Here is a 14,033-nt window from a genome sequence, read left to right as displayed (position 1 = left end):
TTACTGTGCACAGATGACACTTTCACCATGTAATAATTTTAGTGCATGTATACCACTCAAAGCAGCACTGCGTCTCCCGCAAATGATTGTGTACTATAGTCCGTGAACGCACCGTCCCTCAGTAAGTGAACGTGAACCTCAGGGCTGAATCATGAACTGAATGACGGATCGTTTGGCTGTTTATCAGTTCAGGGAGTTGGAGAGCACTGAACGATTCAGTGAATGAATCTTTTGAACGAATCATTTTAATGAACGGATTCTAGAGATTCAGTACAGTAAAAAGAACTGCCGTTCCCATCACTACGAGGGCTACTTAAAGAGATAATAATAATATGTAACATTCCTTTGGACCTTTGTTGTGTTTTACTTTAGTTGTGTACTTACATTATTCCAAATGTTTCACAACGATCAAACCCAGAGAAATCCACAAGTTGACTCAAGGTATCAGTGAGCTTCATTTAGTCCTATAACTTCTTTCAGAAAGTGAGGAAGGAACAAGGTAAGAGAAAGGTGATTACACTTTAAGACATCACCTCATCTGTGAACATTTCTACCTGAGTCACGTCAGTTACGTTATCATCAGCAGTGGTGGTTGCTGTCAGGGCAGTTGCTAGGAATTCTGGGCCCCCTGAAAGAATATCGGTGTGGGCCCCTCTACCCCATTCATTGCCACCTTCAATTTTCTTGTTTTTCAGTATTCTTGACGGTGCCTGGTGTAATACACCCAATTTGTTTCCTTTCTTACGATTAACAACTTAACAAGTCAGAGTATGATTATGTAAATGATGTATTATTAGTTGTCTTATTCTCATTTCACTGATTTGCAACACGTTATTACACCTCTGATTGCAAATACATTTTCAATTAAACACTCAACAAATAGGTAGTGGGTCACTAATAAACCAAAACAGCCAACCAGTGTGTACATCCCTCACTCACCATCAAAGGCATCACTGGACTTTTGGGCTGAGCATCTGCTGTGGGGTCAAACTCAGATGAAGCAGCCACTGCTGATTCTGGAGCAGCAGGGCATAAAGGTTTATTGTTCCACTATATATATTGTAAACATTATATGTTATGTTTAATGGAAAAAATGATGCAGAACTAACCTATTCTTGGACAAAATCTAAATGGGCTTCTTAGTACCATAGCTCTAGGTGGACAGCTTCACTTTACCAGGCAAAAAATATTTTTAGACCATTCAAAAGTCGATGTAAACTGTCCAGAATTCTAAATAGTCTCTTTTACTTTGTTGTTGTCAGCTATTATGGTGTCTTTTATTTTATACTGCTATGAAAACAAACAAATCTTTGAACATTTAACTTTTTTGTATTTAGGCTATTCAAATGTCCCACTAATAACACATTTTACAAGACCACATTGAACACATCATGATAACGTAACTGACCTTCGTCAGATGGTCATAATTACTGAGTAGAACTTGAATGCGTCATAATACAATTCAATGCAGCCTCTGAATGGGCGCATACTGGAGCACTGTCCGACAGTGATATGTGTGAAACACACAGTCACTGTAGTAGCCCCTAAATTAGTCACGCTCAGTTATAGCTACTCTAGGAACCGTTGCTCTACAATGAACTGGCGACTTGTCCAGAGTGTAGCGCGGCCAGATGACAGCTAACGTAGGCTCCAGCCTGCGCCCCGTCAAAGGTAATGTTACAGACATTAAATTAATGAACAAGTAGGCTAATTGTTTCAGCCGCCCTCGGTAGTTTTACTCTCACCATTCTTAGAAAATAAGTTGTTGATGTCCTGGGCCCCTGCTCTGCTGCTTCTACTCCTGGCCTCCTTCTCAACTCTCTTCTGGTGTCCGGACTTGTGCTTTTTGGGGGGCATCCTAACCCTGCTGGAGTTAGCTCGCGCTCACTTAATTCCGATGAGGAAGAACTATGGGAAGAACGAACCGCGGTGTGGACCAAACCATTTTTTAAGAAGGGGCTAGGGGGTTATTGAAATGATTAAAATTAGAACATTGTATGACTTGTGGCTTTGTTTTAATTCGGATTCATTCGTATGAATATATATTAGTTCAGTGTATGCATAGCCATTTTGTCATAGAGGCTACTGGGGGCTGTGTGTGGGCCCTATAGCGGGCTGTGGGCCCTTAGAATTGTCATCACCTTTCCCCCCTATACGACGGCGCTGGTTGCTGTACTGGAAAAGACATAAAGGATTCAGTCACTTTGTTTAAAGTCTTTTATCTTAATAGAGTTCTCACTTTTTACCGGCTGTGATGAAATTTCTTCCAAACCAACAAATTACCATAAAGGAAAAAAAAGATACAATCATCCTTCAGTTCATTCTTTACACCTGGCTGAAACTAATGCAATCCAATACAACCGTCCTGCAGTAAATCCTCCCTCGAGAAGGTTTCCATGTTTAGTTTCTGCTGACACTAGAGATGATGCGGTGCGCGGTGCTGTTGAACTGTATTGTGTTATTGTGACGGGTGTTTCTAAAGCAAGAAACCCTAAGGGGTGTAATTAGGCACGATGCAAGGCTTTATTTTTCTGTAATGTGAAGAAAATAGATTTTCAAATATTTCCTGTCTTGACATTTTGTGAGTTTATTTTGTGTACTCTCCGCGGTGGGATGTTATTTCACGTCTTTATAGGCTAAGTTTCTTTTAAAATTCTCACCTGTTCCTTTTTTCACAGTGGTGTCAAACTTCTGGTGATTGTTTTTAAAGTCTATGTCCAGATTGTTCGCGGCATACCAGCTATGAAAACAGTGAACAGATCACGTAGTCTGTTTAATCGTCCCTGGGTCATCCCGATGGTCCCACAGCCCTATGTTCCCACATTTCTAGGACATTTTCAGAATTAGTCTTGTGTTCCTACATTTCCCTTCAATTTAAGCCCTGTCCTCCCACAAGATTTTTAGGAAGCACTTTATAGTAAATGAATGACTAATTTTATTTTGATCAGCAGAAGCAGAAATCATCACAATCACAGTCATTATAAGAAAAAATAAAATAGGCTGATTGAAAAGGGTTAGGGTTAGGGCCTAATTTTGGGAACAATGTGGGAACATAGGCACGCTCCCACGGTCCTAGCCTTGTTCCTGGACTTTTCCAGCTCTGCAGTTTCTCTCTTCTTCCCCCTCCTTTTTTTTCTTTCAAAGGGAATTAACGACAAATCCTGACATTTTGAGACAATTTTTAGCATAGTAACACTGATCTAATGCAGTCACAGGTGTGTGTTTATTCCATGCGGCTCAGCCACTCATAATCAAAGGCAGGAACTATCTTTTGTATGATATTATTAAGTCCACCCCATTTCTATCATCTAGGGTAGGCTGAATAACAGAAACGCCTCTCTGTGTCAGAAACACCGCATCTGTATGAAAGTATACAGCTAGAGCCAGGAGACCGTTAGCTTAGCATAAAGACTGCAAAACAAGTGGGAACAGCTACTCTGGCACCGTAAATGTTGCACTACTCCTTTAAGCTGATGGTATGGCGACCAAAGACTTTCATCAACATCATCAATATCATTTTAGACGGTAGCATCACTTCAATTATTCTCCAGGAATGTAGTAGAGATAGTTTGAAAGTCTTGTCTGCATCCCGTGAAGAGAAATGAAAAGTGTGATGAGACATGAAGGAACTGTAAGATCATCTGTTCGGGGTGACGCAGCGCAACGGCAGGAGACGGTGAAGCTCCAGTCAGCTCAAGTTGAGTTGATTTTAATGTTTGTGCTAGCCTCAGGTACAGACCTCCTTGAAAACGAGTAATTCAAAGTGCGAGACCCTGCCAGAAGCAGCGCAGGAAGTTGATTTTGCTGGGCAAGTAAAGCATGCTGAAAATCAGCACACATTCTTCATCCATGAGGGGGGGAAAAAAATCATTCTATGACTCAACAGAAAAAGCTGCTTCCCTCTGATAATATTAATGGAAGCTTAAATGCCTTCAATCCAATTAGAGGAAACCTTGCCACAGAACATTATACCGATGTTTAAAAGGTCATTCAACTCTGATTCACAAAACGAGAGAACATTTTCACCTTTAAAACTTCAGTAAAAGACTAACTTCCCAAAATGATACTTCTGTCACCATGATGTCCACAAACACTGATGAAGACCATGAGAGGTGGTGGAAAGTGAGCCTGGTCAAGATTGAACCTCCAGGCTAATGTTTTTCTTTTTTTTTGTATGTATCCAATTATATTTTGTGGCTGCAGAGGTCTGATCTCCCCCCAGAGATCAATAAAGATTCACTTCGTCCACTCGCTTTGAGAGAATCCTGCTGACGTGTGAAGATACAGATTTGGTTCCTATGAAAACTCCCATCAGTCTGCTAATACTTCATCATAAAATCATGATCAATGTCATTCTGTAGTTGTGCTTGTTTGTTTTATTTAAGTAGCCACAAAGCAGGAAGGATCTCTGACTGTAAACTAAATCTGCAAAAAGCTAAAAGTCCTCCTTGGACTGTTTGGCAGATCGTTGCCTCCTAATTGCAGCTCTTGGAATTTGCATCATACGTCTTTGAAAATATTTACTCTGTAGCACTTAAGGATGATGAGCAAAAAGCTCAAGGTTGTTTGTCTCCCGTCAATTCATCTCCAGTGGATATCAAACGTCTGTGCACATTTCTCACATTTCCGTCTGAGGCTGCCTGAACACAAAACCCATTAAACCAGACAGCTTCCACTTTAAGTGGATGTAGACTTTGTATGTTGTTTACTGTTGCATTTATTTAAATACACATTTATTGTAGACTGTGTAGACCATATGTAGACATTAAATTGTGTTTACAGGTTTACATGTAAAAAATATAAAAAGTATAAAGACATCTGTGGCTTCAGATGAAGCTGCATGAAATCTGGTGCCTACAAATCAAATCAAATCAAATAAATATTATTTATCCAGCCCAAAATCGCAATCACATTGCCTCAATGGGCTTTACAATCTGTACAGCGAATGACATCCTCTGTCCTTAGACTCCCGAATAGAGTGAGGAAAAACTTGCCATGTTGATGGAAAATGGCAAAAAAAAAACAATGGAAGAAACCTCAGGAAGAGCCGCAGAGGAAGGATCCCTCCTCCAGGACTGACAGGCATGCAATAGATGTTGCATGTACAGAAAACAGCAACAAATCACAGTTTACAAGTTACATTACCGAAATGTCTGACAAAAATTATATGTAAGTTGCCACAAGACCTCCTGTTCACCCTGGTGACCTGGAATAGGGCAGGCCACACAAGATAATTAGTAATAGACAGAAAGAGGCATCAAGATTTACAGAAATATAGATATTAGGACATAGTGAAACAGAACATGACTACATTACCTACAATGCAAGTTAGTCACTGAGTGACATGCTGTGGAGCCACAAAATGATTTTACTTTTGTGGCTCCAAAGTAGTTTTTCACAAATGTAGAAGTCCTCCCCAAGAACTGCATATTTTGTGATGTTATCCTTTATTTTTAGTTACAAAAAACACTTGATTAGGGTTAGGAAAAGGTCATGATCTGGCTTAAAATTGCCCAGTTTTGTCACAAATGTAGTAGCAAGCTGCTACTCTTTGCCGGTAATGTATACACAATAAAAAAAAATGCAGTAATTCTGGGTTCCAATTCCAAAGTTATAGCCAGATATTAAAAGAAATATAATGTATTGTGTTTCTTTTTGGTTTTTACTTCAGATTCAAGGATTTTAATCATTGTACTTTTGGGTGTACTTGGTGCCTAACACCAGCTCAACAGTACCTGACTACATGGTGTACGTGGGAGTGGAGCTGACCGTGGTGCTGAATGCCTCTGACTGTGTTACAGTGGTGCTCGCCTGGCTCAGTCCAGAGTTTTAAAAAGAGCTTACCAACATCGCTAAAGCTTGCTAATTAATAGATGGTATCTGGTTTGTTTAATCTGCACACAAACAGGAATGTAAAGATGCAAGTTTGTGGTTTTAGCCATCATGACAGCCATTTTGTGCTGCAATGTCAACAACTGTATCAAACCTGGCAACCTCAGTGCAGTCACTGAAAGAAAAACACATTCAACTTCCTGGTCTCACCTGTCACATACATTCACACCTGTGCTACATACTGACACAAAGCATACACGGTCATGCACAATACGCAGTCGTCTGTCTGTTTCTAATGATCTTTGGTGACTACAGGAGACTGGGGACTCATGTGTGGTGCTCTATGCTAAGTTCATGTATTATTTTCTTCTTTTTCAGTTTTCTGTCAGTTAGGTTTTAAACAACAAAACACTTCGTAAGGTTTTGAAAATCATGGTTACAGGCAAAGAGGCTAAAAGACAGGCAAGTCAATTAGGCGATGCGTCATTTGTAAGTGTGGCACCACCAGATATTTTCCGGTAGATATTTTCAAAGGAAAATTGGTTGTATTTGTGACCACCAAAACCATTTTTTGTGTGTGTTGGCCATCTCAAGCCATGTTTGTGGTGCCTTAACCGGGTATTTTGATGGGATTCCTCGGGATACTTCCAGCCGTATTTGAGGCGAACAAAACCGAAAATCTTTCACAGGAAGTTGGGCCATCTCCAGACATGTTTGTGACAGCCTGAATGAGTCCTCTGAGCATAAACACAGCGTTGTGACAAGAGAGAAACGGAAAACTGAACCAGAACAAACGATTGCAACATCAAGACATGTGACGCTTTAACTAGTCAGCTGAAAAGTATTTAGCTAACATTTTTTCTGGCAGTTGGGTTAATTTCTCATTAGCTGTCACTTTTCTGTTATTCCTCCTCCTCCCTGATGCATCAGCCTCAACTGAAACACAACAAAACAAATGAAGATGATGTTTCTGTGAGTCCATTTTCTGTTCCATTACGTGCTTCTTCTGAACACTGAGATAACTCTATTCCTGGTTTAGGTGCATTCAGCTTGTTTACATTTACATTTTAGTGCACTGAGCAGACGCTTTTGTCCAAAGTGACTTAATTAATTGAGTCACTTTGACTTAAGTAATTCACACATACATTCATACACTGATGGCGGTGGCTGCCATACAGAACATCAGGAGCAGTTTTGGGGTTCAGTATCTTGCCCAAGGAACACTTCAACATGCAGACCAGGGGAATCAAACCAGCGACCTTCCGATAACAAGTTGCTGGCTCTACCCCTGAGCCACAGACGACGTTTACGCATTTTGAAATGCAACGCTAAGGCACAGAAGCTATAAATACTATGCATACCTCTGACATCAGACAGTAATCAACCAGTCCACCATCAAAGACATATTTCTAATGAATAGAAAATGCCTCGAGGCAACAATACGCTGCCATTAAACTTTGGGATTTTCTCGTGCTCCCCTGCAACAAGAAATCTTTCAAGTGCAAATTAGGCAGTCGGAAACGTTTTCAAGTTGTACACGTTGCTCAATTGTAAAAGATGTCTGTGCTTGCAAAGCGAAATGTATCATCACTACTGTTCAGGTTCTGATACCGCAACGATCAAGAGGAACTTATATCCATGTTGATAAAACAGACGACTTCCAAAGATGAAGGCCTTGAAACAGTTTCCGCCTGTAGCACCTGCTCGAGTTAATGCCAACACCTTGTCTGCTTTTCTTTGGGAGGCAAATTTGTGTTTCTGTTAAGTGCTAATGCAGCTGTCAGTGCAGATCTCGCAGGTCTGCACTGATTTAAGAGTCTTAATATACCAAAAAAAAATAAAAAAAACCAGCAGACTTCGTCCAGGTCTCCTTCACGCTGTGCCTGAATCACTAAGAGCAAAAAAAACAGATAAAATAATGGATGGCATAATCCTTGTTTCATGTGCACCTCTATTCTATTCTACCCATTCGTTAACTTAACTCTATATTTCTGTATGCACGCTTTGCATCCCTTAACGACAGCGCTGTGATAGACCCTCCACACTGATCCATGTCTTTAAATATACATCACCATTATGTATTATCGCACAGCTCCCGCTCCACCATATAGACGAGGCATCGGTGTGATGTACGTCAGCCTTTTGCATCAGTCTCTCCAGCTGTTAGCCCTTTGAAATCAGTTCATTGTTTTTTTCCCCCCTGCTCTTACCTGAGTGTTTTCACGGCCAGGCGTCAGTGTGACACATCGCGAGAGGTTTAACAAAGGTGGCCGTATTTTTTCAGAAACAGAGCCGTGCTTGCTGTACTCTGACTCTGCAGCTTGATTTGAATGACCCGTCTGTGTTCATCTTATTTGTTCAAGTTTTTTTGTTCAACTGGCTTCGACTGTTTGGCTTGACTTGAAGTGAAGTTAAAGTATAATGTTCTTGTTTTTGTTTGATTTGATTTATGTCAGTGATTATCAAAGATTATGACACAAATTCAGTTCATCTCACACACTCGTTCATCAGGTTAGATAAAGTGGTACTTCCTTCTGTTCCCTTATTTCTGGCACATGTATGACGTTGATCTGCATTTGAAAACAAAAAACATGTGTGTGTTCTCATATGAGTGTAAAAATGGTTCAGGTTAACTCGTTCCCTCGTCACTTTAAGTTCTCTTTACCTTTTATTACTTTTTCCTTCCAGCCTTCCAGCCTAATCACGCCTGCCTGTCTCTTACACCACTGTCTACTTTTGACAGGCATAAATTCTGCGAGGTAGAGCATTCACAAAGAGAGCACGGCATTTTAAAAGTCAGTGACTAATCCCATTAAGTAGTCTCTCTCAGGAAATGTATCAAGCCTTTTTCACATAATTACAACAGTCAATTCTCGTCAAAAAGATCTCAAAGACAAACAGTGAGGAGTTACTTTAGAGAGGCTGTTTAATGCTTCTCTGAGCTGTTTAACTACTGCAATGACTGCTTTTTTCCTTCTCCAAATACCTTAAAATCTGTTTATTTGAACATGGCATGATGTAGAAAATTATTGTTTGAACAAATATACAACATCATGTCCACCTTCTGTTGTTAGAAGGCCATCTCAAAGATCTGAATAGCCTAATAATGATGCCTAATAAAGTATCTACCTACCTATCTCTAAATCTCTCTACTAAAATATTGAACGAGGGACCGACAGTGTCCGCTAGCGGTTTAAGGTTGACAAATTGATTAATCTGTGAAACCCCAAGGAAGATATACTAAATCTGGACACACTGCTTGAGCCCCATTCATTGCTATGAAAGCTGCTCAGTGGTGCATGAAGCCAAAATGACGTCCCAGTAATAAAATGACCCAGATGTTCTGCGTTATTGGGCCCATAGAGCGTGCGCACAAGAGACTTCTACCGACGGAGCCTGCTAACTTTCGGTTTAGCATCCTGTTAACTTGAATGGTGATAAAACAGTGTGTAAGATTTAATCCTGCAGCTCTTTTAGACTTTCCAAATTTTATTTGACCAAATTGCTTCATTCATCAAGTAATTTCACGGGGGGTTGTGACGCTTGAAAAAATGATGAACAGTAAGCCTATGGAAAAAAGTCTTTTCGGGCCCTCACGTGATGGTGTAGTTACACGGTTTGGCCACCAGGAATTTTGGCTTCAAATCCGGGCGTTCTTCCTGGGGGCTTGTGAAACCCCTGCCGCGAGGTACTTGCACATAAGCATGGAGCACTGAGAGAGGGATTGATTTTCTGAATAAAATCACTGCAACATTACTCTGGTGTCACTCGACCGAAACAGGAAGCCAAGAAACAGCCTCTTACAATCACTCCGGCTTATTTATTACATAGTGAACTGCATTCTCCCCCATTTTATTTGAGCATAAAATGCATTAAGTCCACGGCACCCTTACAAGTCCCTGCATTTGAACAAATATAGTAAAGTTCAATGTGTTTAAAGTGTCCACGGTCTCAGTTTACTGTCTGTGAGCGACTGAGGGAGAGTTGTGGCGAGGGTTTTGTTTTTGTTTTTTTCAGTCTGGTCCATCTTTGCCGGGACTTCACTTCATTTCAGGCTGTATTAAAGTTTGTGTTTGAACAGCCAGGAAACTGTTCATAGTTCTGAGCGCTCACTCAAAGTGACTGAGTAATGCCTCTAAATGGCACAGTATGTTAAAACTAGACTTCAGAGGAGCTCCTCAAACACTGCTGCTGCTCTCCCTCACACTGCTCCCGACGGACCAGGGTCTGAAGCTGACCGACTTTGTGAATGAGGTGTGTGTGTGTGCGTGTGTGTGTGTGTATGTGTGGTGTGTGTGTGTGTGTGTGTGTGTGTGTACTGGAGCTCTGCCATAACTCTGGAGTCGAACAGATGGGAAGCCTGCAGTAGGTTTTTCCTGCTCACATCAGGGGTGACTGAGAGTGTTGTTCAACCGCTGTTAGGGAATCCCGTACACACACACTGTCATTGTGTGTGTGTGTGTGTGTGTGTGTGTTTGTGTGTGTGTGTTTGTGTGTCGTTTGGTGTGTGCATCAAAGAAAAAACAAAAATCAAGTTAGCAGCTCAACAGGATTCATCCACACCCCTTTCAGTGGACTCGAGAATTCAATTCCCAGCTCTCGACACCCAGTCTGTCTGAGCTGGTTTGAAAAATTAAAAAAATGCTTTTGACAGTTTCCAGTGGAAAAAAATAAAACAGTCGGCTGAAGAAAAAAGAAAAAAACAAAACAAAATGAGAGTCTAAAATTCACTTCATCAGCCACCAGCTCTCTCCTCCACTGTAAAGCATCCTTTCAACAAAACCGTGTAAATGGGACTTCATAAGCACATTAAAGCACTCGGAGGAACCAAGTGGCTGTAATCAAAATGTTGACTTTCATTTGTTATCAAGAGGGGCTGATTAGGCTCTTGAAAAGTTAATTTAATGACGCTGGTCCGTTTGGACTTTCATTTCTGGAGAAAATGGAGGTCGAAGGCCGACTTTCATCAAGTCCTTTACATCCGGAGTTTAAATATCTACCTCAAGTCAATCTCCCACATATTACATATTGACAGCATATTGGTTCACTGCTCTTCTGTATATTCATCATGGCAATTATTGTATTTTCTGAATAAATCTGACACCAGTAAGTCCATATTTAAGAACTATATATCCAATTTTTGCATCTTTAAAGACAGAATATTCTTTAAGATATGGGATTTTGGCACGTTTATCAGATCTAGGCGTCATGGTCCTCTCTCTGGCCGCTGGCTGGCAAACATCACAAACAGCACTGTGAGGAGCAGCAGAGGAGCTACTGCAGGCCGTCACTGATGGTCTCCCCCTGCTGGTTTGATGCCTGCCTCCACTTCCTCATTCTCACTGCTCTCTGGTTGCTCCAAACGCAGTCGCCAGAATAAATGCGGGGAATGTGCACATTTAATATGTTGAAACTTTATGTTTCTGTAGATATAAGTCTGTCCTATCTGTTTGGAAAAAACACTTTGGATTTGTTGTGGTCGTACAAACACATTCTACAAAACTAGTTCCTTTGCAAGCAGAGCCCGACTCCACTCTGTTAGCTCTCTGAGGTTAAACACACAGACAGTGGAGGATTTGATGATAAACCAAAGTATTGGACAAATTGAAACAACATGACAGCGGTGCTATATGAAATGTCAGGGGATCACCAAAGTCATTACAAATCATCTTTAGTGTCAGAACATACATTTCACAACTATGTCAAATATGTCCCCCTGTGATTTTGTTTATTGTCCTTTTTTCAGCTCTTATCATGTGAAACTCTGATCCACCTTCTATATATATGGTTATTGATGTTGTTGACATTTGTTCCTCTGCCCATGAGACTCCTAAAGCTCTACTTAACTTTTTGACTCTTGTTATTTAGGTAAATTGTCTATTTATAAGAAAAGGATTTTCCTATCACTTTGTGGTGGTACTGGCGGTAAAATGCTTACAGGCCAGCCCAACCTACATAAAAATATAAAGAGAAAACATGTAAATCTAGAGGGGATGCCCAATGTCAGCTACTTGGACAATAAACCAATACACAAATGCCTGTTCAGGAATAGTAATAAAAAAAGAAATGCTTCTTCAGGGGATAATCAAACTGAAATGTGTTCCTACAAGCCCCAGTGAAATAAAATGTCAAAACTGAAAGTGTATAGCGGCTTAGATTTCCAGGAGTTCAAGAATGAACACAGTTTCCTCACTAGAATGACGTGGGGCTGCCAAGAATACACAGTAGAGCTTAAACAGACCTGAACCAAGTTCGTCTGAACCAACGTGTGGTGGACCTACAGGCAGCGTGGCTAAAACAGAGACGTGATCAAAAGTGAATTTAGGAGAGTGAAGCTTTTTGCGCAGCGCCCGGACAAACACACTCTGCCACCGTAAATTAGTTGTTAACCCGTGGGTGAAACTGCTCTATAAAAAAGCCTTTTACAGTGAGTCACCAGGTCGAATTATAAAGCGACTCTGCTGGACGGCTTTATGGTCCAATCAGGGCGGAGGAACTGAGGAGGATCATCTGGAAAAAAATCAAAGGAGGCTCTTTAAGGTTTTGGAGACAAAAGATTTAAGTGAAAGGGTGATTAAAAAAGGAGTTCCAACGTGTGGATCTTCATCAGTCGGACAAAAGACACAGAGACAGAGAGGTCAGGGGGGAAAATAACGTGAAGTTCATATGCAAATCAGCCTATGAAGCAGACTTTGTACAACAGCAGTGATTACCCCCCATATGAAATTCAATTTCCACTGGATGAACATTCATGAAAAATTCATCCATTCCACTATTTTGAGGCAATCTTTTTCTTTTTCAACCAAGATTTGTGTCTTGGGATGAATAAAAAGCTTCGGTTTTGATTGGTTAAGAAATTATTTTTCGAGTATCTACTGACAAGGAAGATTATCATCAGAGTTTTGTTTCCACAAGCACTGGCTGTTTCTGTGAGATTTATTAACAGACGTTCTGTGTTCTTCATTTTTTAAAGTGTGATAAGTCTGATTTGAAACCTGCTGAGTTTATATTCTTTTTAGAAAATTATTTTTTTTGACTGCTTAGTTAGTGACATTACATATGAATGAACTTTACTTTACTTACTTTACTTTTTACAAAAGTCTCCGCTGCAAAGTAGAAATTATAATGATGCAGTCTAGTTTTCCTTTGACAGATGCAAAATGCAGTATCTCAGACAGTAGAAAAATCTGAAATTTGGAGAGTCACTTTATTGCGTGTAAGAAGGGTCTCTTGGTCAGAAGAACAAATATGAAGGCAAAATAAATAAATAGCTTTTCAATGATATTTACTGTACATGCACAGTGTACAGCTAAATACAGGTAAGAACTCAAATATAGAATTTAACAGCAACAAATCCTTAAAATATGTAATTTGTCCGTGCACTCCAGACAAAGAGAAGGCCTGAGATGCAATAATTTTTTCTAACGTTGTTATCTAGAGCGATTAGGTTTCTTAGGCCAAGTATGCCACACTCTTGCCAGTTCCTGCTCTGAGATGCTTGATGAATAGAGAGCCAGTCATACACCGTCCAATGAACCACCGCAGGACCTTATGTCAGAGTGGTCATTAACAGAGAGACACAAACAGTCTTTTTATTGTGTTTGAACTGTGCCATAAATTACAGATATGTTTGCCAACTTAAAGATGACTCTAAGTAAACTAAGTGATCAGAAAGACTACCATCCAACAGCCGTGTAGCCTACATAACGTTGTCCCGTTCGATGTTCATGAAAAACAATAACTTAAACATGGTAGAGCTGCTCCCGTATGTTGGAAGCTCACAGAACTGACTAACTCTCCTTTTAAATAACTGCAGTTGTCGAAATGGCCAGAGTTATTGTGACTTTCACCTTTGTTAGTCTGTTTTTCTGTGCCAAGTCGTTGTTGGTGACGTGTGTTGAGCGAGAAGATTTTGTTTACACAAACCTAAACGGTATTTCACAGTCCTCCGTTGAGTAGTGTGCAAAGTTTTTTCAAAATAAACATCCCATGGGGACACCGGAAAGGGTGTGACTTAGCCTATTTATCAGACGTTGGTCTTGTTCTTCTTGGATTTAAGCTCATTTGCTCTTGCTTCAATTCTCAACTCAAAGGCATCTTTTAAAATCAATTTACATATGATTTTATTTGTATTAAAGCTGTAGTCTGTAACAATTTTTTTGTTATTTGCTAAAATTGTCATTATGATCTGACAGTAGAAA

Source organism: Sparus aurata, chromosome 13 (genome assembly GCF_900880675.1).
Source record: "Sparus aurata chromosome 13, fSpaAur1.1, whole genome shotgun sequence".
Classification (NCBI taxonomy): Eukaryota; Metazoa; Chordata; class Actinopteri; order Spariformes; family Sparidae; genus Sparus; species Sparus aurata.
This window is presented reverse-complemented; position numbering follows the sequence as displayed.